Below are 20149 nucleotides of genomic sequence, written 5' to 3' on the forward strand. Positions count from 1 at the left end.
GTTCATGTTCAGCCTCTGATGCTCACTTGTGGTGTGACTCTGGGCGAGTCACTTCACCCTGTTTGCCTCAGTTTCCTCGTCCGTCAAATGAGCTGGAAAAGGAAGTGGCAAATCACTCCAGTGTCTCTGCCAAAAGAGACCAAACCCCGAAATGGGGCCATCAAGAGCTGGACATGACAGAACCGCCACACCACCAGTTATTTATCAGCCAGAAAGTAGAATCCCAGGCTCCTCTGGTTTCAGAGCTTGTGCTTGTGTGGGTCATGGGCAGCGTTTCTTCGTTTGTCTGCAGAGCAGACAGGCTGATATACCAAAGGCAGTGATGAGATCAGCTCGGGTTACTACATTACCCACTTCCCTCAGTTTTGTTCAGTGACTCATCACTCTGGCATTCCTGAGGGAGGGCCCCTTCATTTCCCTTATTTTAAACTCTTGGAGTAATTGGTACTTTGAACTTGAAAACTTCTAAACAGTTCCCAGGAAGAACAAGAAGAGGGTCATTTGGACACAAAGTAGTAAAGATCCTTTTACCACAGGTATTGGCGCAAAGAATTGGGTACCCTACACACAACCCCAAATCAGAGGCTGTATCCCAAAGCTGAAGATTAGCCATTGGTGCGTGCCACCGTAACTCGTCCGTCCTCGAGCCTCGTTAGGGAAATGCTTGACTAAGAAACATGGATGTTCCAGGTTAGTGTCTGGGCCTTCGTTATGTGACTTCTTGGGGGAAATAAAGGCTTTATTTATGGTTCAGTAGGAGGGAATGAAATAGTGCAGGTTGGCCAAACCCTAAAGGGTTTTCAGCCTGAGACAAGCCCTCCAACCAAAAGGTTTTGAGCGGCATGGAGAGTTCAGGAAACAATCTTTTTTAGAGTCAAACTCCTACCTTACACCACTCATCTAGGTGGTTATTCAGTCAGTAAATAGAATATCAGCAGCTTGAATTTGAAGCAGTTTGGGGCTTGCCAACTGAAAAGCAATAAAGAAAAAACATCTCAGAATGTTATATCTGAAAATAGTTCTTCAGCCTGCTGGTTGAGTCCATGAAAGGGAAGCAGAGGACTTCCAAGAAGCATAAGGATGATGGGAGCCTCCTTTGGCCTCAGTTTCTTTGTCTGTAAAGTGAGGGGGGTGTCCATCATCTCCAGATAATTTTTTATATACTCCTGTGTGCTACAGAATTCTCATCAGTCAGTTAAGATTATTACTAAGCTACTATAACAATTTAGTACCAAAAATCTGCACTCATTTTTAAAATTGAGCATCTGTTTTGTGCACATTGACAGACTTTTAAAATAAACACTTGCCTCGACCTTCCAGGAAGAAGAGAAAGACTAGTCGTGGGAAATGGGTTGTCCTGCCTGTCTAATAGATTTTTATCACTTTGTCTTCGACTTAAAAACCGTGTCTGGAGAAACGCATCAGGAGAAAGCACAGGCTGACTTTCCAGGGCAGGGTTCGAAGAGAGGGTCACTGTGAGACTAGTAGGTCGCCCCCTGCCCTCAATGCTGTGGGGATCCAATTTGAATGGACAAGATTGGGCAACTTTGTTAACGATGTCTGCCCCTCCTCCATTCCTTCTCTCAGTGCTCTAGTCCATCCTTGACTCCTAACTGGTGCCTCTTCAGTCCGTTCTGCAAATAGTGACCAGGCTCCTAAGTCAGGCCCCTGTCTTCTGCCAGCAGAGAGGTGGGCTAGTGGACAGAGCCCTGGGAAGGAGAGTCTGCAGTTCGAGGCATGTCTAGTTTTCCAGTTTGACTGGCCTGTAATGTCCAGTAAGGGCAGCAAGTGGTATAAAATCAGGTTGAAGACATACCTACGGTGTTTGTATTTTATCTTCCCAGGGTGAGGAACCTGTGGCCTCCAGGCCTCTACTTACAGGCCCTCTAAGTCCTCAAGTGCGGCCCTGGGATTGAATCCAAATTTCACAGAACAAATCCTTTTATTAAAGGTTTGTTATTATATATGATTTATACAGTTACATATTATATTATCTCTTAGTATATTGTAACTTTATACATAATATATGTTAAGGGTATTATCATTAAATAGAATCTAGACCATGGAAGTTGTTGAAAGGTTTTAAGCAAGAGAGGGACATGGCTGGATTTGTGTCTTAGGAGGATTCTTTTGGTAGCAGTGTGGAGGGTGAATTGGCTGACACTCTATCCCTGGGTACTTTTTTAATGGCAGTCTTACCTACCGTCTTGTCTTCCCTACACATCTTTCTGCTCTCCCACAGTGAATAGCAGAGGAGCCAGCCTCAGCTTCTTTCTTGCCCATTATTAGCTCAGGCCCACTAATCCACCACCTGCCCTGTATCTCCTTGACATCCATGCCATATGCGCCCATCTACAGTAGCTGTGTGCCCTATCTTTTCTGGGACAGTCAGTTTCAAGACAGAGAATTTCAAGAAAAGAAACTGTTGAAGCTTCATGAAGGGAAGAAATTTTCTCGTCCCGTTTTGTGGTTCGGGAAGTCTTATCGTCTTGGATAGCTAGATTATTTAGTGCTTCTTAGAACTGTGGGTCATGACCTCATATTGGGTCACTAAAAATTCGGTCGTAGTAAAAGGTTTCTGAATGTGCAACAACCAAAAATTAATTAAAAATCAGATGTGTAATGAATCGGAGGTGTTGCTGGCAGCGTTTGCCGGGGTTGCATCGGGCAGCTTCCCTGCAGCCTTGGTTCTGGACACAGAGCATGTGCGTTCTGCACTGTGCATGCCCTCAGATCACGCAGCTCCTAACCAAATACCACAAGTAGAAGGCTAAGAAGCCTTGGTGAAGCCCTCAGGCCTCCTCCCTTCTCTTTTCCTGGCAGACCTCAGTGCTTGGCTTGTGTGTTCTCCTCTCTCTCCCTTCCTCTGTGACTTCATTGAAGACTCTTTTGACACCTCGCAGCCCTTTGTGTTCTGCAGTAGGAAGGAGCAGTAGCCATCTCTCACCTGTTGAATGAGTGCTTAGTTCTTGGGGTTGTGCAGTCGTTTGTGGGCCTGGCCCCTTGATGCTGTTCTGTGCTCCCCTTCTGGTCCAGATTGACAGCCTCCCTGGGCCCTGCGGATACGGATGCCATCTTTTGGCAGTGCCCTTAGCCCTGAAACACTGCCTCCCAGCTGGCACCTCCGTTCTCCTAGAAGCCTCTTCATCTGCCCTCACAGGGATTCCGAAAATCTGAGAAAAGGCTCAGCCGCACAAAGACTGCAAATAGCATAACATTTTATTTTTAAAAATTTGAGTTTTGACAATAAGCCATTTGCTATCTATCACAAAAGGTGAAGAAGTATTTTGGAGCAAAGAAAAATTAACTGTTGTAGTTCATGAAAATATAACAAGGCAGTAATTACAAATCTAAACCTGTAGCTTTCTACAAATTGAGATAGTGCCATCACCAAACCTGGTAGGTATAGGGCTTTGCCTTGCAAACTCATCTATTTCCCTAAAACCTATTTCTTTTCATAAGTGCCTAAAAACCTCAGTATTGAGATTCTTTATTCACCCTGTTTTCCAGGAACGTTGCCCTGGATAATGGGTGGTCAGGTTAAGGATGGTCTTAACCACTTCACTTGGCTCACACTTAGGAAGCTCCATTCTAAGTGAGGAGAGAAGTGCTTACAGTCCCCTAGGGGAAAAATATGCCCAACTGGGTCCATTGGTGTTTTCTTGACATGGGTACAGATGGCACCCTCTGCATTCTGTCATGGGCTGTTGTCATCCATGATAAAACATTCCCCTGGAGAGCCACATGGAACATGGCTGCGTCCATCTTGCTGTGGACCTAGCCCACCCATCTCTGTGTCTAGTCCCAAATGCTTGTCTACCACATCTTTCTTGTAAGTCATCACTGATAACACACTGCAGCCTCCTTGCCCCCATGCTTGGCAGAGAGAGGGCTCAAGTGCCTTTGTGAGCCTCTGAGCTCGCCAGGTTGGATACTGGCTCAAATACTATACTTGACAGGCTCCTCACTTCACCCTTCTGTGATTCTGGTCCACCCTCCTGCAAGTAGTCCGCAGATGATCTCTCCAGGGTGCTGGAGGCCCTCCTCTGTGGGAGCCAGTATGATCCTTGGTGTGTCCATCTGTTACCTCCTGCTGTTGCAGTTCTGACTGACCCTCCTTTTCCAGTCAGACATCTTGGTAAAATCAAGTAACTGTATATCATAATCTGAACAATTTTTGTTGTTGTCATTTTTCAGTTGTGTTAGACTCTTTGTGAATGATTCTTCGTGACCCCATTTGGGGTTTCCTTGTCAAAGATACTGGAATGGTTTGCCGTTTCCTTCTCCAGCTCATTTTAGATGAGGAAACTGAGGCAAATAGGGTTAAGTGACTTGCCCAGGGTCACACAGCTAGTAAGTGTCTGAGGCTGGATTTCAACTCAGGTCTTCCTGACTCCGGGCCTGACACTCTATCCTCTGCACCACCTAGCTGCCCTTAATCTGGATGGTGTGCATCATTTATTCACTTTATGAGGCTAGTCTCTTTTGAAGGACCATTGATTTTTTTTTTTCTAAGGAGGCCGATACTCATTGTGGGACTCTGAGTAATCAGTCCACCACCTACAGGCAGGAGTATCTGGAGCCTCATCTTTTTACTGAGAGGGATTCAGGGATTCCTTTTTTCATTTGGATATTGGTGCATACCAACCTCCATGAATGTCTTTGGCAAACATCTGTTTTCCTATTGGATGCTTCTTTTGGTGGCATTACACAATAGTAACAATCCTAGCTGTTGAGGAATTTGGTATGATTTTACAGTGTGGGAAATACTTTGAGGAGAGCTGTTAAAGCTGCCTTGTGTTCTCTTTTGGGGGGGAGCAAAAAAATAGATCCAGTGGAATGATTTAATTTTCTTTATCTCTGTTAGTTGTGTGACTGTGAAGATGGGATCTGTGGTAGGAAATTCCCTCCGAGCCTGCCTGTTTCTTTCTCAGGCTTTTTGCCAAGAAAGCCTTCTATGTCAGACAATAAACACTTATTAAGTGCCTACTATGTGCCAGGCATGCTGCTAAGTTCTACATATCCTTCTCATAAAAGTTTTAGAGTCATAAAATAGACATGTGGTCTTATGTTTCTTCTGTCTTCTGGACCTTTTTTTGTTTATTTTTGGTCATTGAACAATCCGTAATCTTTTACATTCTTTTGAAATCCTTTTCCCTTTAAGGGTGACACTGAGCTTGTGAGCCTGGATGATGGGGAGGATGGTGGTACCCTCAGCGGTAAGAAGGACATTTGGAAGAGGAAAATCAACGAAGTCTGATTTGGACACGTTGAGATGTCTACAGGAGGACATTGGTGATGTGAGAGTGGAGGTCAAGAGAGAGTTTAGTACTTGATATGTAAACCTGAGAATTATCCATAAAGGTGATAACTGAATCCATGTGAATTAGTTTTCTGTTGACCTCTAACTTCTGTGTCGTTGGGTCTCATTTTTAGTAAGTGCAAACATGAATGGGTACCTTTAGGCACTTGTCACAGAGTTTGAGGAGCTGGAAGGGACCTGGGAGCCATCTAGTCCAACCCGTAAGCCAACAGCAACCCCCACGACAACATGCCTGACATAAACGGTCATCTGGCCTCTGCCTGAACACCTCCAAAGAGGCAGTTCCTTGGGGGTAGGATTGCTCCCACCCCCATTTTAATCAGTCATTATGGGAGGCACCAGGAGAATCCAGTCCATCTGGGGGAATCTGAATCTCCTGCAAGTCACGAGTCTTCAGATGCTTGCTAAATCTTATTGAGACAATCATAGCTCCACAAATGGGATATGTAAACTCCAAATGCCAGTAGAGGGGAAAAAACCCACAAGCAGATACCATAACTTAGTCTCAGTCCAGTTCCTTAAATGGTTAAGGAGTAAAAGAGGACTTAGTTACTCGTGGTTTTCATGAGCGATACAGGAAAATGTCGTCATCTTCTTAACATTTGGTGATGGACAGTTGTTAAGCTGTGGGTCTTCTAAATACAAACAGTCATTTTAAAATCATGAGGCCGCAGTAACAGCAACGTTGTGCAGTGGTCAAGTCTTTGATAGACTTAGGTCTTTTCAGCAACACAGCGATCGAAGACAGTTCCAAAGGACTCATGATGGAAAATGCTATCCACATCCAGAGAAAGAATTAGGGAGTCTGAATGCAGATGGAAACATACTATTTTCTTTTTTTGTGTGGTTTTTTCCTTTTGTTCTGTTTTTTCTTTCACAACATGACTAATGTAGAAATATGTTTTACATGATTGCAAAAAAAAAAGAAGTCCTCAGAGCTGTTAATTAGTTCTGGTATGTAAGACAGTGTGTCTGGTCGAAATACTAACTTCCTTTTGCCATTCTTTCCCCCCCATCTTCATTTCCAAATACCTCTCTCCTCCCTTTTCCAGTGAGCTCATCCCTTTTTAAAAAGTACCGTCTTTGTTTTTTTTGTTTAGATTTGGTGTCTGCCTTTGTGACATCCTCTCAGGTTAAAACGCAGGTCGCTGTTACTTAGTGAGATATCCTTTTCCCCACCTTTTTGTGTGGGAGTCGTCGTACCTCCTTCACCATCACTCTGGGTGCCATCATCATTCTGCTCAGAGGATTTGTAAACCTGCTGAAGACCTGGGAAGAGTATCTAAAATAGAGCCATAGGGTCGTCAGTGAAAGTGTCTTTGAGCTCCCTTGTCACTGTCCTTGTGACCTGCTTCATGTTGAGCTGCCTGTCAGATAAGACTTAGCAGAGTTTGAATACACAGCAAAAAATGTCTCTTCTTGCCTCCAGCCTGAACTGCTAGAAATTGTTAAACCCTGTCCTTACCCATGGAAACATTGCATTGGTAGTTCGTACGCACAGATGTGTGCTTACGTGTGTGTGTGTGTGTGTGTGTGCGCTGCATGTGGGGGCTCAGGAGAAGGGGGTGAGACCCCATATGGGCCCCTCTGAAACAGGAGCTCCCTTTAGTTCTGTTGGTCAGGCAGTGAGCATTTATTAAGAGCCTGCTGGCTGCCAGACACTGTCCTGAGCCCTGGGGATACAGAGAAGGATCCTGGACAGTCTCTGCCCCCCGCCCCCCCCAGAGCTCATGGTCTAGTGGGGAGGCCGACAGGCAGACACCCACCTACGTACTAACAAGGTGCAGGTCACGGGGGAAAGGGGTGATCGCTCCTCCTCCTCCAGCTCTGCTGCCTTGGCTGTATTCCGTAGATGCTCTGGAAAAGATTGCTGTTGCTTTTGGTGGTGGTCTGGACGCAATCTGTGCTGCACTTCCCTGGGACCGTCCCCACTGCCACCAAACCGTAATAGCTCAGGCCCCTCTTCCCTCAGCCCTGAACCCTTACAGGCACTTCCAAGTTTGCCTGCCAGGCCCCACAGCCTCTCTTCACCCCCGTTCATCCGAGGCATCACTGGCGGGTCAGTTGGGTCATTTTTTAAACACCCTCAGTAGCCTTTTCCCGCTTGCCTTTGAGTTCCTTCTTCCTCCTAGGTGAGCACCTCCCAGCCCAGTCTTACTGTACCATTCCATCCTCAGTTCGCTCTGTTTCCCCTTATGCATACCCTAGAAGGACCACTTCATTGACTGCCCTCCCTCGCTCTCTGCTTGTTGAAATCTTACCCAGCCTTCCAGACCGAGACCAAATGCCATCTGCTTCATGTAGCCCTCCAGTCTTGGTTATTGAGACTCTTGAACCTGACTCTCCTTCTTGTGAATTTATAGTCTGTTTTGAATTATAGTTAATTAGAACACTAGAACATCGAAGCTTTGGAGTTACTCCAATAATAGAAGGGGCTATGTTATTAGTATCAAGATAGATTGAGATAACAGGGGATGCTTAGCTTTAAAAAAAAAACAACAAAATAACTTGGGTGGAGAATCATTGTTTTCCCCAAGTGTTTGGAAGCCGTCAAGGGGAAAATGGACTGCACTTACTCTGCTTGGCCCCAGTAGAACTGAGAACAGTGTGTGCAGGCCATGCTGTCCCCACAGAGAATGAACTGCTCTTTGCTGGGGGACTTGGAGTGGAGGCTAGCTGGTCATTTGTCAGGAATGTTGTAGAGAGAACCCAGGTCAGAGCTAAAATAGACAGCCTCGCTTCTTGCTTCCAACTCTGAGATTGTTTGTGACTTCTTAAACCTGGCAGGAAGCCTGACCTATGATTTTGACACTGCTTTCTTGGCTGTGATGAGTAGTCTGTGGACTGAAAAGATCAGGACCAAAAATTGCGAACGGGAATTTGAACCCCAAGATAAGTAGGACAATAGTATGAAAGCATCTAGTTGTCCTGGAGGAGTTCAGGTCCCCAGGACCAGATTAACTACTCCCAAGGGATTCAAAGAACTGGCAAGTGCGATTCATTTCCAGTGATCTTTGAAAGGTCATGGAGACTGGGGAACGGACTTGAGGATGTAGAAAAGGCCAAATGGTGTCCTGATTTTTAAAATGAAGAAGAGAGCGGAGTCTACAGACTGAAAGGAATTGTGATTGACTTTGGTTCCTGGTGAAATTGTAGATGATATCATTAAAAATAACAATACCAAAGCTCATATTTTTATAGTGCCTGCCATGTGCCTGGCACTATGCTAAGTAAGCACTTTACAAATATTGTCTTACTTGATCCTCACAACAACCCTTGGGCATAGGTGCTATTATTATCCCCATTTTTCAGATGAGGAAACTGAGGTTAAGCAACTTGGCCTAAGCTTACATGGTAGTAAGTCTCTGAGACTTCAGCCCCAGCATGACTTGGTCAAGAATAGACAGTGCCAAGCTAACTTTATCTCCCCCCCCCCCCCCCGCCTTTTTTGTGGGGCAGAGTTACTAGATCAGGAGAATGCTACAGGTGAAACTACTAAGTTTTGGTAAAGCAGCTGTCCTAGCCTTTCTTTGTTTCCTGGTGGGTGAGATGGAGGGATGTGGGTCAGGTGACATTATGTGTAGTTGAGTTGGGTTCAGGACTGCTTGAATGGCCATATGCAGAGTCATTAATGGCTCAATCTGGATTTGGAAGAGTCTCCAGTAGAGCTCCTTTGGCACCCAGTCTGGGCCTAGGCCATAGGCTGGTTAGCACTGTTATCTCTGACTCAGATACCTCTGCCTCCCCCCCCCCCCCAGGATGTACTCTCTTGTCCTGGGACTGGAGAGTTGTTGAAGAGGCTTCCAAGGAATTGTGAATGATTTTAATGGATGGGCGGGAGGCACTTTGTTGTAAAAAAGCTTGTAAGATTCCAAGACAGGTGCTAGAGGTTGCTGTTAAAAAAAAAAAAAAAGAGTAAAACCTCCGTACGATTTTCACAGTTGAAGCAGTTCTAATGGGCTTAAGGTTCTGATTAATTGAGGTTTTACTCTGTTGATATCTTTGGTGTTCTGAGTGTCCATGCAATAAATCAGTCAATCTCTTGGGCCTTTGGGACAGCTAGACCACATGCAAAGTGTCAGAAATGTGTGTGTGTGTGTCATAGTCATTGTTTATTTTTAGAAGTTAGGTTGACATCCCAGTTCCCTCTTGTTTCTAGTTTTAGTTTCACTTTCCCTTGAAAGGGATCTTTGTAATTTTGTTAAGAGTTTTTAATCTAGATTAACCTTCAGACAGGAAAAAAAAATAGCTTTTCATCAGATTGCATTTTTCGTTATTTCTTTTTATCCCTAGAGTCAAAGAAGCATTTTCTGTTTTTATCTGTGAATTCATAAAGTCTTGTTTTCAGTGATAAAATACCTTCAGGCAGCTAAAGCTCTATCAAGCAATGAGCATGTTTGGAGTTGAATCACCTCAGGGCAAGGAGTCAAATGGAACGTCGGCTGCTGAGCAGTTTGCCTTGTCTTTTTGAAAACAATTTAACCGCTCTTAACAGTAAAGGCCCCTTTTCTTGTACCAGTAGTAGGTTTTATTGGCCAGAGATGAAAAAATAGTTTGGGTTTATGGCTTCTGGATTCGTGGTATATGATGCATTAAGGAACCGTTTTTTACCCTGTACATAAATAGGAGAACAGACTCCCATGGCTGTTGCCAAAGGAAAACATGAATAAAGTGGACGTGAAGTCTGGTTTGAAGGCCATGGGTTGAGGAATATCTGAAGTCTTTGCGTCTGTGACAGTGAGAACATTTGGCAGCTGCTAAGGAGGGCATTGGAGCAGTGGCAGCCAGGGATTTGTGGGACCCATCGTAGCCCTATAACACCAGGGCCCCGGAGAGAAGAAGACTTGAAGTGTATGCTGCTGGGGGCTGCCCAGGAAAACTAACCTTCTCCTCCCTGCTTTTTGGCCTTGTTGAGGGAGGTGCCCAGCACCTGTTAAAATCCAGAAATACCTGCAGAGCCTGTGTGGCTTTTGTGCCCTAGAAAGAAGGCTCAGATAGATGTAGTCAGGCTCCACTGTGGTCCTCAGTCAGTGGCTTCTGCCGCATTCATCTCTGCCTCTGAGTTTTTGTTCATGCTGTCTCCCTCTTCTTCCACTGATGCCCGTCTGAATTTCCCTGTCCTCTGTACCCCAGCCCAAGGCCCAGCCTGTTTCATGAAGCCTTCTCTGACTTTCAGCTTATGTTGATCTCTGAGTTCCTGGTGGATTTTTACATAGCACCAAATAGTTTGAAAGCACTTGCTTGCTTTTGAATTGCTCCCTGTCTATTAATGTTGTCTCTCCCACTAACATATTGGGCGGCTGGACATACCTAATAATTCCCATTTACATAACTTTTTTTTAATGAAGTAATTTCCTCGTTAGCAACGATGTGAAGTAGATATTGCAGCTAGCATTACCCTCAGAATACAGAAACCGTGAGACCCAGAAAGGGGAGGGTGATTTGTGCCCATTAAATGTTGGAGTGGAATTCTCCTTGATCTCAAGTCCAGTGCTGTTTTTACAATACAACAAATTCTTATCGATCGATTTATGTTTTTAAAACAGAATCCTCATTTTGGATTTTGAATTTCCCTAACACAGCATAGCTATGTAGATACATAAACATAAACAACTTTGGATCATTAGAGAAGATTTAGAGATTCATCTTTAATCAGAATATAAGATTTGGTATCATATTGAAACAGAATGTAAGAAAAGAAAACTTTGGGGGGATAGGACAGAGTCGTCTGTGAAGATGGCAGACACTGAAGCTGACCAGGAGGTGGCCCCAGGAGCTGAAGTGGGAGCTGAGGGAGATGGCTACCAACCACTGCCAGAGACTGTGCCCATCGCAGAAGGACCTGGAGCCAGGCTCAGGAAGAAAACCGGCCTATCGGAAAGATTCGTGGTGACCCACAGCCCACAGGAGAGGCTGCGCCCATTAAGTTGTTATTCCCAGCATTAACGAGATCGTGGTCATGCTCCAGAATCAGCTCTGTTCCGCATCAGCAGAAGAGACCATTCCTGCCTTCAGGATTATCTGAAAAAGGTGAAGGGGCTAGAAGAAAAAAACAGAAGGGGCGTCGTCGTCTGGACAGTGGAAAGATGATGACTGGAAAAGGGCCGCAGCTGTTTGGAGATAAAGAGTATAGAAAATCCATGTATGATCATTTTTCCCATTTGCTTGGTCTGATATCTGGCTGAATTCTAATGGCCCGGATAGTCTGGAGTTCTGAGGCCTCTCCAGTCGCTTTAAGGATCCCACTGGGCAAATGGCATCTGGGCCTTAACCATTTTTTTATCACGTGCCTCATTTATTCCATCTTTATATAAAGTTTTAATTTACAAATAATTTTTTAAAAATGTTAGCACACTTGCTCAAACATGAAGTCCCAAGGCAGAATCTAAAAGCTTTGTCTTCTATCTAACTGCTTGAGCAGGATAGTTTGATATAGGCAGTGATTTGGAATCTAGAATCGAAGTAAACTTTGTCCATTTCCCGGAGTTCTTTGTTATTTAAAAACAAACAGGGGCAGCTAGGTGGCGCAGTGGATAGAGCGCCAGCCCTGGATTCAGGAGGACCTGAGTTCAGATGTGGCCTCAGATGCGTAACTCTCACTAGCTGTGTGACCCTGGGCAGGTCACTTAACCCCATTGCCTAACCAAAAAACAAAACAAAACAAAACAGAAAACCACCCCAAACGACACCTTGCCCCAGAATACTAAGACAGAAGTGTCTTCTCCAACTTGAGGCAGTATTTTTGGCCTGACACCCTGCAAAAGCATTATGACATATCCTAAATTCTTAATAAACTCAAGTATTTGTGACTAAGCCGTTTGGCAGCTGGGTAATGCAACTTTGGTTTTAGCATTATTGTGAGTCTAGATGCCTCTTTGCACATCTGGTCTAGGCAGATGTGGCCCTGCCCAGACTGCCCTCTCTCTGGTCCTGATTGGTGCCTCTTCTGCTGCTATTCATGTCGAGGGGGATGATCTTTGGCTCTTGGTGACTGTTTCCCTGGAGGAGGGAGAGTCAGGAGCTCTCAGCGCAATCCTGAGAGCTTTCGCTTTTTTCCCCCGTCTCCCCCCCTCCCCCCCCAAGTCTTCAAACTTGAAGTCAGGCAAATAGCCAAAGAGCAGGGAAGGTTTCAAATATACCATAATAAAACACAGGACTTGGAGCTTCAGAGTGAAAGCATTTTTATGTTGTAGAGGTGACTGCCGTTAGGTTTGTGGATCATGGGAGCATAGATTTCATCTGACTCGGAAGGGGCTGTTAGGTCAGCACGCCCATCCCGTTATGTTCTAGAGCTGAGGAAGCTAGGCTAATATTCATGTCTTATGCTAGTTATTTCACTAGGTTGCTATGGAGAGAACTCTTTGTAACCTTAATGCATATTGTAAATGTGGGCTTTGGACTAAAACGCAGCACTCCACAGAGTCACAAACTTTTGGGGCAGTGGTTACAAATGCTAATTGAAAATGAATTTCCAAGGTACTCAGAACAGAAAAGCATCTTGGTCCTGTCCTTGTCTTCAGACTTGTGTATTCAGATCATAGCCACTGGTAGGACAGTTTTAAAGTTGCAGCCAATGCCCTTGTCAGTCTGACTGAACAGTCATGTTCCTTTATATGTCTTTGGAAATCAGGCCATTGCAACTTCTGGTTAGCTGTGGAGCAGCTGACTTCTCAAGTCCCTTCTAAATCCCTCCGATTCTGGGAAACAAACACAACTCTAACCAATTTTTTTTTTGGCAACTTGAATTAAAGGAGAAAAGTTTGCTATGTTTTTCTTTTAGTAAAACTGAATAACAAAATCACAAGATCTAAACTTGTGCTCTGGTGTTTTTTTTAAGAAATGTTACTATTATGTTGGACTTTTCATCTTGATGAGATGATATCATGTTAGATTCCTTTAGCTTTGTATAAATTCGTGCTATAAACACCACTGATTGAGATTTTCTTCTTCTCTTTTCAGAATTTTGTTTTTGCACTGAATGTAGCCTGGATTGATCCTCACGGGCTTCAAGAGCCCAGGGATACTATCAAAGGTACCAATACATTTGTATCAATTCTATACTGAGAGTGAATGGGGGAGGAACTCTATGTGGAAAATAAGAACACAGTATTCTGAACCATCACTGGCTCCCCATTGCACATAGAATGGAGTCCAAATCCTTAAGTACGATGGGGAAGTAGCTGGATGGGGTAGAAAGGTCAATAGAAGACTTTTTTTCCCTCAAAAGAATGCGATGACCAAAGCATACGTATAGGTAGGATCACAGATTGAACCTTGAAGGACCGTTAGCGGTCATCCAGTCCACCTAGCTCATTTTACAGGTGAAGAGGTTGAGGCCCAGAGAGGTTTTAAGTGACCTGCCCAAGTTACAGAGGTGGTGAGTAGCAGAGCTAGGTTTTGAACCCAGGTCATCTGACTTCAGATACAGTGTTCTTTCTCCTAGAAAGAGCCAGGGGTGAAGGAGAGATCAATGGATGGGGCCGAGTCTTGGAGGAGACATCAGAGGAGATTGGATCAAGGAAATAGCTTCCTCTAAAACAAGAAAGAAGTAGAGAATTGGATATGAGACTGAAAAGTGGCACTGAGAAACGAATTATGGGTTGAATTTCAACAATGAGGAGCGGGCATTCCCAGCAGAATGAATAGAGCAGGAATATTTAGGTGGGGGATTGAAGGCCATGCTCAGAAAGCAAGATACAGTCCAGCACAGCTGGTGTACAATTACAGGAAAGAGTAATGACAATGCATGGGTATGAAACAGTGTAGAGGAGGAGAGGTTACAAGGAAGGCTAATACTGTGGAGGGAATAATCACCAGGAAAGCAAATGTCCTGATCCTTGCAGGTGGGGGAGAGATTTTTTTTTTTTCATTTTGGTGCGGCAGTCAAGGTTAAGTGACTCGCCCAGGGTCACACAGCTAGTCATTGTCAGTTGTCTGAGGCTGGATTTGAACTCAGGTCCTCCTGACTCCAAGGCCAGAGCTCTATCCACGGTGGCACCTAGCTGCCCCTGGGGGAGAGATTGAAAAGAGGAAAAGAAAAGAATTAGACTTTACATAGGTGCCTCAGGTTGCCTCTTGGACAACAGAGGAGTGTCTGAACAAATTGCGGGATGCAGATGTGGTGGAATGTTATCACCTGATGAGAAATGACCAGAGGGACGATTTCAGAGAGCCCTGCGTCGCTTGAATTGATGCAGTGAAGCGAGCAGAGCCGGGAGAATCATTGCTGTGAGGACGGCAATGCTGTGACCGAAAAGCTCTGCCCATTGCAGCGACCAGCCTCTTGTCCCAAGGACAGGGGGTGAAGGACGTCTCCCATCTACCAGCAGAGGGGTGCGGGGCCTGGGCAGTGGAAGGAGGCAGGCATTTTTGGACATGGCCATGCTGTAACTTGTGTTGCTTGGTTAGCAAAGAGTGCCACTGTCTCATTTTTAAACCTTCACACGAGGAAGAACAGGTAGAAATTCAGAAGGAGGTGCAGACAAGGGGGCGGTTCTGAAGGTAGCACGTCAGGCTTTAAAAGCAAATGATATGACCTCGTCGAGAAGGCCGTCGGGATCCACTGGGTATGTGGAAATGCTCCTTCTGAGGGTTTAGATTCAGATGCCGACGTGCGCCCTGACGCTTCTCCTTCTTTCTCCCCCATGCTCGCCTCATGCCCCGTCCTGCCCTTGTGTTGATAGGCCTCTGTCGAAGGGAACCGTCGCTCCTCCCAAAGGCCAGAGCCCAGCCCAGCCTTTGCCAGTCCTCATCCATTCTCTCCTCCCTCGTCTTCAGGGAGAACACACCCACTTGGTTCTTCTCCCTCTCCCTAAGCCCTTCAGTTGCTCCTCTTGCCTGACCCCTTGGGACAGCCACGCCTGCAGTTCTGCCCTCCATGCACTTGTCTCCTTTCTCTATGCAGTCCCTTGGCATTCATATCTAACTTTCAGAACGTCAGCTGTCACCTCTTTGATGTAGCAGTGCCAACAACAAACATTTACTGGGCACTGACTGTATGCGGAGCACTGTGCCAGGCGCTGGGGGAGACAGAACGTTGAATAGAACATAGTCCTCGCTCTCCTGGAGCTTCCAGTCCAGTAAGGAGATGAGACACCCACCCAGAAGGCTCTGTAAAGGGGAGAGACTCTCCAGCGTGAAGGGCTGGAGACATTAACTGCTGAGAGATCATGGGAGGAGGAAGACTGAACAAAGACCACGAGGTCATTGCTGAGCTTGGCAGGAGGCTCATTTAGAGGGTCGAATGGAAACTTGATGGTGGGGGCGACGGAGCAAGGGGCCGCTGGAGTGGAGCATCAGGTAGTTAGCAGATACTGAAAATAATAATAATAGCTAGCGTTTAAATAGCAGAGTGCTTTACAATTAGTAATTCATTTTATCCTCACAGCAGCCTTGGGAGTGCAGTTATTATCTCATTTCACAGATGAGGAGACTGAGACAGACAATGGGTAAGTGACTTGCCAGGGTCAGTCACACATCTAGGATGTGTCTCAGGCAGGATTTGAACACAGGCCTTCCTCATTTCAAATCCAGCTCTCAGTCCACTGCACTGCCCAGCTGTAGTTAAGGCTCTTCAGAAGAAGAGGGCCTGAGCCTGTATGTAAGAAGATTATGGGGAGCTAGGGGTGAGGGAGATGTTGAAAATGCATGAGAGAGAGGATGATGTCCATGAGCACGTGCCCGCCTGCCTGCCTGCCTGCCTGCCTAGCAAATCTCTGCTCTGCAGCCTTACTCTTCTCCCCAGGCTGCTGACTGACATGGCTGCCTTCCTGTGGATGTCAGCCCAGTAAGTGAGGTTCAGCGAGTTTAAAACTAAGCTGGTTATTTCCCTCTCAGAATCTGTTCTTCTTTGGACAGCTGTTCTTCTCAGGGGCACCGTGACTCACCTGTGTTGACGCTGTAGTAAGGCCCCTGTGGCCATCCCTCCTAGTCTGCTACATCTGCCCCTCAGGACTCTAGGAACCCCCCGAGGGTTTTGGGAGCATCCCATCAGTTCTAGCCCCCATTGGATGGCAGGCACATGAGGCCAGTGACGAAGCTCCCCACTTCCAGTTAACCACTCAGCAATAGTTAGCTTTGACCAAGGGACATTTACTTCAAAAATCCCATTTCTCCCGGTACCTTAGGGCATATTTTCCCCACTCCCGCCCCCCTCGGTTGTTGGGGAGGGAGGCTTAGTTTCATTCAGTTCTGACACAGCGTTGGCCCCCAGCTTCACATCTGTAGGTGGCATTTCTGCTGGATGGGTCCTCATCTCAGTTTCCCAAAGGTCACTCCTTGCTCCTCTGGACATCGATGCCATGCTGGCTCTGGCACTGCCATTTTGACCTTTCAGACGCCCAAGGTCAGAGGCTCCCATCTCCCTCATCTAGAAGGGAAAAGAAGGAATTCAGAGGGAGACCAAGGACTGAGGCCCTTTCACAGGCCCCATGGCCTCAGAGTGGAGAAAGCCCCTTCCAGCATTGCCTCTCACTGGGGATGGTGAGTCACAGCACCTGAGCATAGCTGAGGGGACAGGGGCTGCAGGGCTGCAGCCTGTGCTGGTGGACGTTTTGAATGGTGCCCCAGCCAGTCCAGGAGTGAGAGGGTCCCCTTCTATGTGGGGAGGTGACCCCTGCGGCCTTCTCCCCCGTATAACTTGGGTTCTGCTTTGCCTTCTCCCTTAGGTTACTGTTAATTCTCCTTCCACAGTCTCAGCTGCTCTCTCCCCTGTTCCCACCCCTCACCTTCTGCTCTGCATTTGTCCTTCCCACTGTGGAGAAGTCTTCCTTATGCATCGTCCTTTGTGACGACTGTCCTGCTCAGCTCCACTTCCTTCACTGGCTCCTTGTTGTCCCTTCAGTTCGGTCCAGCGTACGTCGAGGGAGTGTCGGCTCAGTGCCATCTGCAGTTCTAGGCAGAGCCACAAACAGTCTGTGCCCTCGACCAGCCTACCCTTTATGGGGAAGGGGAGCAAGGTGGGGCAGAGCAGAGCCTGGACACTTAACTGATGCAGAAAGGGCAGGCCTCTCCTCAAAAGGGAAAATGAGTGTGCTTCCCCCTCTCTTATCTGACAGTCAAGGCCACTCACAGTCCAGATGGACTGTCCTTCCTCCACCCTCACCGTTCCGGCTGTAATTCCTGCCCTGCTCCTGCTTCCTTTCCTTTCTCTTTCTATACATTCCCATGTTAACCTTTCTTCCCTTGGACCTCATGAAGTACTTTGTTTACCCTCTGCTACAGAAATGTTAGATTTCCTCATGTGTAGGTCATTTCCTTTGACTAGATCACAGGGGCCGAGAAGAGGGCCTGTCTTATCTTAATTTTGCTTCCCTTTCCCTGCTTGTATTTTTGGAAAGGCCCATCTCCAGCGTCCCCTTTTTCCGAAAGCCTTCCCTGGTTTTCCCCAGCTGCCACTGCTCATTCTCTCTGAACTTTCATAATCCAATCCTAGCACTCAGTACGTTCTCCTTTGGGTTCTCATTGTTTCTGCCTGTCTTTTCTCGGTAGCTTATTGTCAGCTATCTGAGGTTAGGGTCTTACTCGTTTTTGTTTCCAGTAAATTACTGTATAGTGCTTTATACATCCCAAGCTCTCAGTGTGTGTTTATTGAACAGCTACCCTTTAGAGACAACCCACTATGCAATCCACTGCTTCACCTGTTTTGAGTGCATATACACCAGACCAAATGCAGATATGTTTCAAGTACTGGAATTTAGGCTATAAAAGTTGGAGACCATTTGCTTTGGTCTATGGAACTTGGAAACCAGTGTCCTGTTTACTAGGTATGAAATTTGGCTTGAGTATAATTCTGAGTATTAAATTAGTTTATTACCTCGTTTGTTCTCAAATGGAGAGGAATTTTTAAAAATCCTTTTCTTCTAAATTTTATGGAAAACCCAGGATAGATACCACATGATACCACTTTTAGTTAGTCATCAACATGTATTGACTTCTGGACTGTGTGCTGAGCATTTTATAAGTTCAGGACTGCCCATGTGGTCAGCATTTGCCACATGTTCTGACCTAGTGACTGACCTGTGATGAAATGATACAATGGAGTTAGAATTCGGACATACACATGTCCTTAATCCTGTGATGACTTTAGCATTATTTGGCTCCTCCTCCCAGTCACCATCACTTGGCCTCTTCCCACCTCTACTAGGACCACCCTTCTTTCCCCCTTCTTCCTTAGGTTAAGTTACTGCCTGGACCTGATACTTTCTGAATACACAAATCCCACAAACATGCTCCCCTTACTACCTTCTCACTTCCTACCAGGGAAATACTAGGCGCCAATTTGCCCAAATCCAACTTAGATACCAGTGTCCCAGGTAGTCTCTGTGAAACAGACTCCAGGAGATTTGATCTAGTTGAGAGACATAGGGTGTGCCCACCTGGAAAGTAGGAGCATCAGCAAAGCGGTTATTGCGTCGAATGCAAACAGGATTCAGGTGTATGGGAAGAGGAGCCGAGTCATGTCAGGCTAATTGGGCATTGCTTTCCCTCAGACTTGAGTTATCATCTGGGTTTTTAAAGGAAGACTGCGATGTGGATTACTGAGGAAGGGAGGACATTTCACTTAAGGGAAAGAGGGTACCTGTTGAGTCTGTGGAGCATAAAAAATGTGTAAAGTCACCGTATTAGGGACAAGAAAGTTGTGTGTGGGTGGGGGTGAGCAGTTCTGCTCAGTTGGAACAGCATACACTGGAGACCAGCAAGAAATAAAGTTGGTGAAAAGCTTGAGAGACAGAGTGAATGATGATGGTCTTAGAGCTAGTACGAAGAGGGAGTGCCTGGCCCAAGAGATTGAGTTCGATTTTTGACACGTTAAGTTTCAGGTGCAATTGGGGCATTCAAAATGACACATCCTGTGTGAAGCCAGAGATATGGAACTAAATAAAGTGTGGGAAGGTTCTGAGCAGGCAACCTCTGTTTGTGAGTTCATTTAGGCATCAAGTTTTGTTGAATGCCTCCTCTGTAGAGGGAACGCAAAGCATATAAAAGATTCAGTCCCTTCCTCGAAATAGCTTACAGTTTAGTTCAGGAGACACACACACACACACACACACACCAGGAACAAAGAATAAGGATTAAAATGGGCTGCTGAGAAGAGCTACAATAGCAATGTAAAGAAAGGAGAAAGTGGCATGATTTAGAGTAGGGGTGGGCAGCCTCCAGGCCACATGTGGCCCTCTAGGTCCTCAAGTGCCATCCTTTGACCGAATCCAAACTTCACAGAACAAATCCCTTACTAAAAGGATTTGTTTTGTAAAACTCGGACTCAGTCAAAAGGTTGCATGTGGCCTCGAGGCCGCAGATTCCCCCCCCCCGGTTTAGAGTACTTAGAGAAAGTAGGGCTTGAGCTGCATCCTAGAGCATGGGGAGGGTTTGGATCTATAGAAAGGAAAGCGTGGCTGGTGAGGGAGCGTGAGCAGCAGAAGGGTGGCAGCTGTGCATGTGCGTGGGCTGACTGTCCTGAGCACCAGCGTTTATGAAGACTGCATCAGAGCTCCTCTCCAGCCTGCTGCTTTGGAGCCCAAAGCTGAGGCTCTAGGTCCCACTCACTGTAAGAGAAAAGCACTGTGTTGGAAGGAAAGGCAAAGGCCCCTTCATCTTCTCCCTCTAGTCCAGGGGCCTGAGCATGGAGGGGGAGGTGAAGAAGAGTCCGGGGAAGCAGATTTTCCAAGGCCACTTATAATATGATTGTAGCAAGACCTCCATTCTGGAAACCATCCAGCATGTCTTCAGCTTCTTAGGCTCATGCCATTCCTAGGTGAAACAGAACCTGTGGTAGTCATAGCATCAGAAGTGATGTGAGGGCTTCCTGCTATCTTTCTCGAGGGC

At 46.1% G+C, this 20149-nt stretch overlaps 1 protein-coding gene and 2 long non-coding RNA genes across 3 annotated transcripts in view; 2 read left to right on the plus strand and 1 right to left on the minus strand.

The window, feature by feature from the left end:
• The window catches only part of TNRC6B (trinucleotide repeat containing adaptor 6B), a 225325-nt gene that overhangs the window by 23015 nt on the left and 182161 nt on the right, over positions 1 to 20149 (plus strand). Inside the window, 1 exon segment of the mRNA XM_078147524.1 lies at positions 13283 to 13355. The gene's annotated coding sequence lies outside the window, so the exon portion shown is untranslated.
• LOC144455783 (uncharacterized) lies at positions 469 to 5376 on the plus strand. The gene is made up of 2 exons (XR_013484547.1): positions 469 to 690; positions 5165 to 5376. It is a non-coding gene; the product is annotated as an uncharacterized LOC144455783 (long non-coding RNA).
• On the minus strand, positions 16394 to 17416 carry LOC144455786 (uncharacterized). Its single transcript, XR_013484551.1, has 2 exons — positions 17050 to 17416; positions 16394 to 16691 (listed from the first exon to the last, which is right to left on the minus strand). It is a non-coding gene; the product is annotated as an uncharacterized LOC144455786 (long non-coding RNA).

This window comes from Phascolarctos cinereus, unplaced genomic scaffold, assembly GCF_003287225.1.
Source record: "Phascolarctos cinereus isolate Bilbo 61053 unplaced genomic scaffold, phaCin_HiC Scaffold_1;HRSCAF=81, whole genome shotgun sequence".
Lineage (NCBI taxonomy): Eukaryota > Metazoa > Chordata > Mammalia > Diprotodontia > Phascolarctidae > Phascolarctos > Phascolarctos cinereus.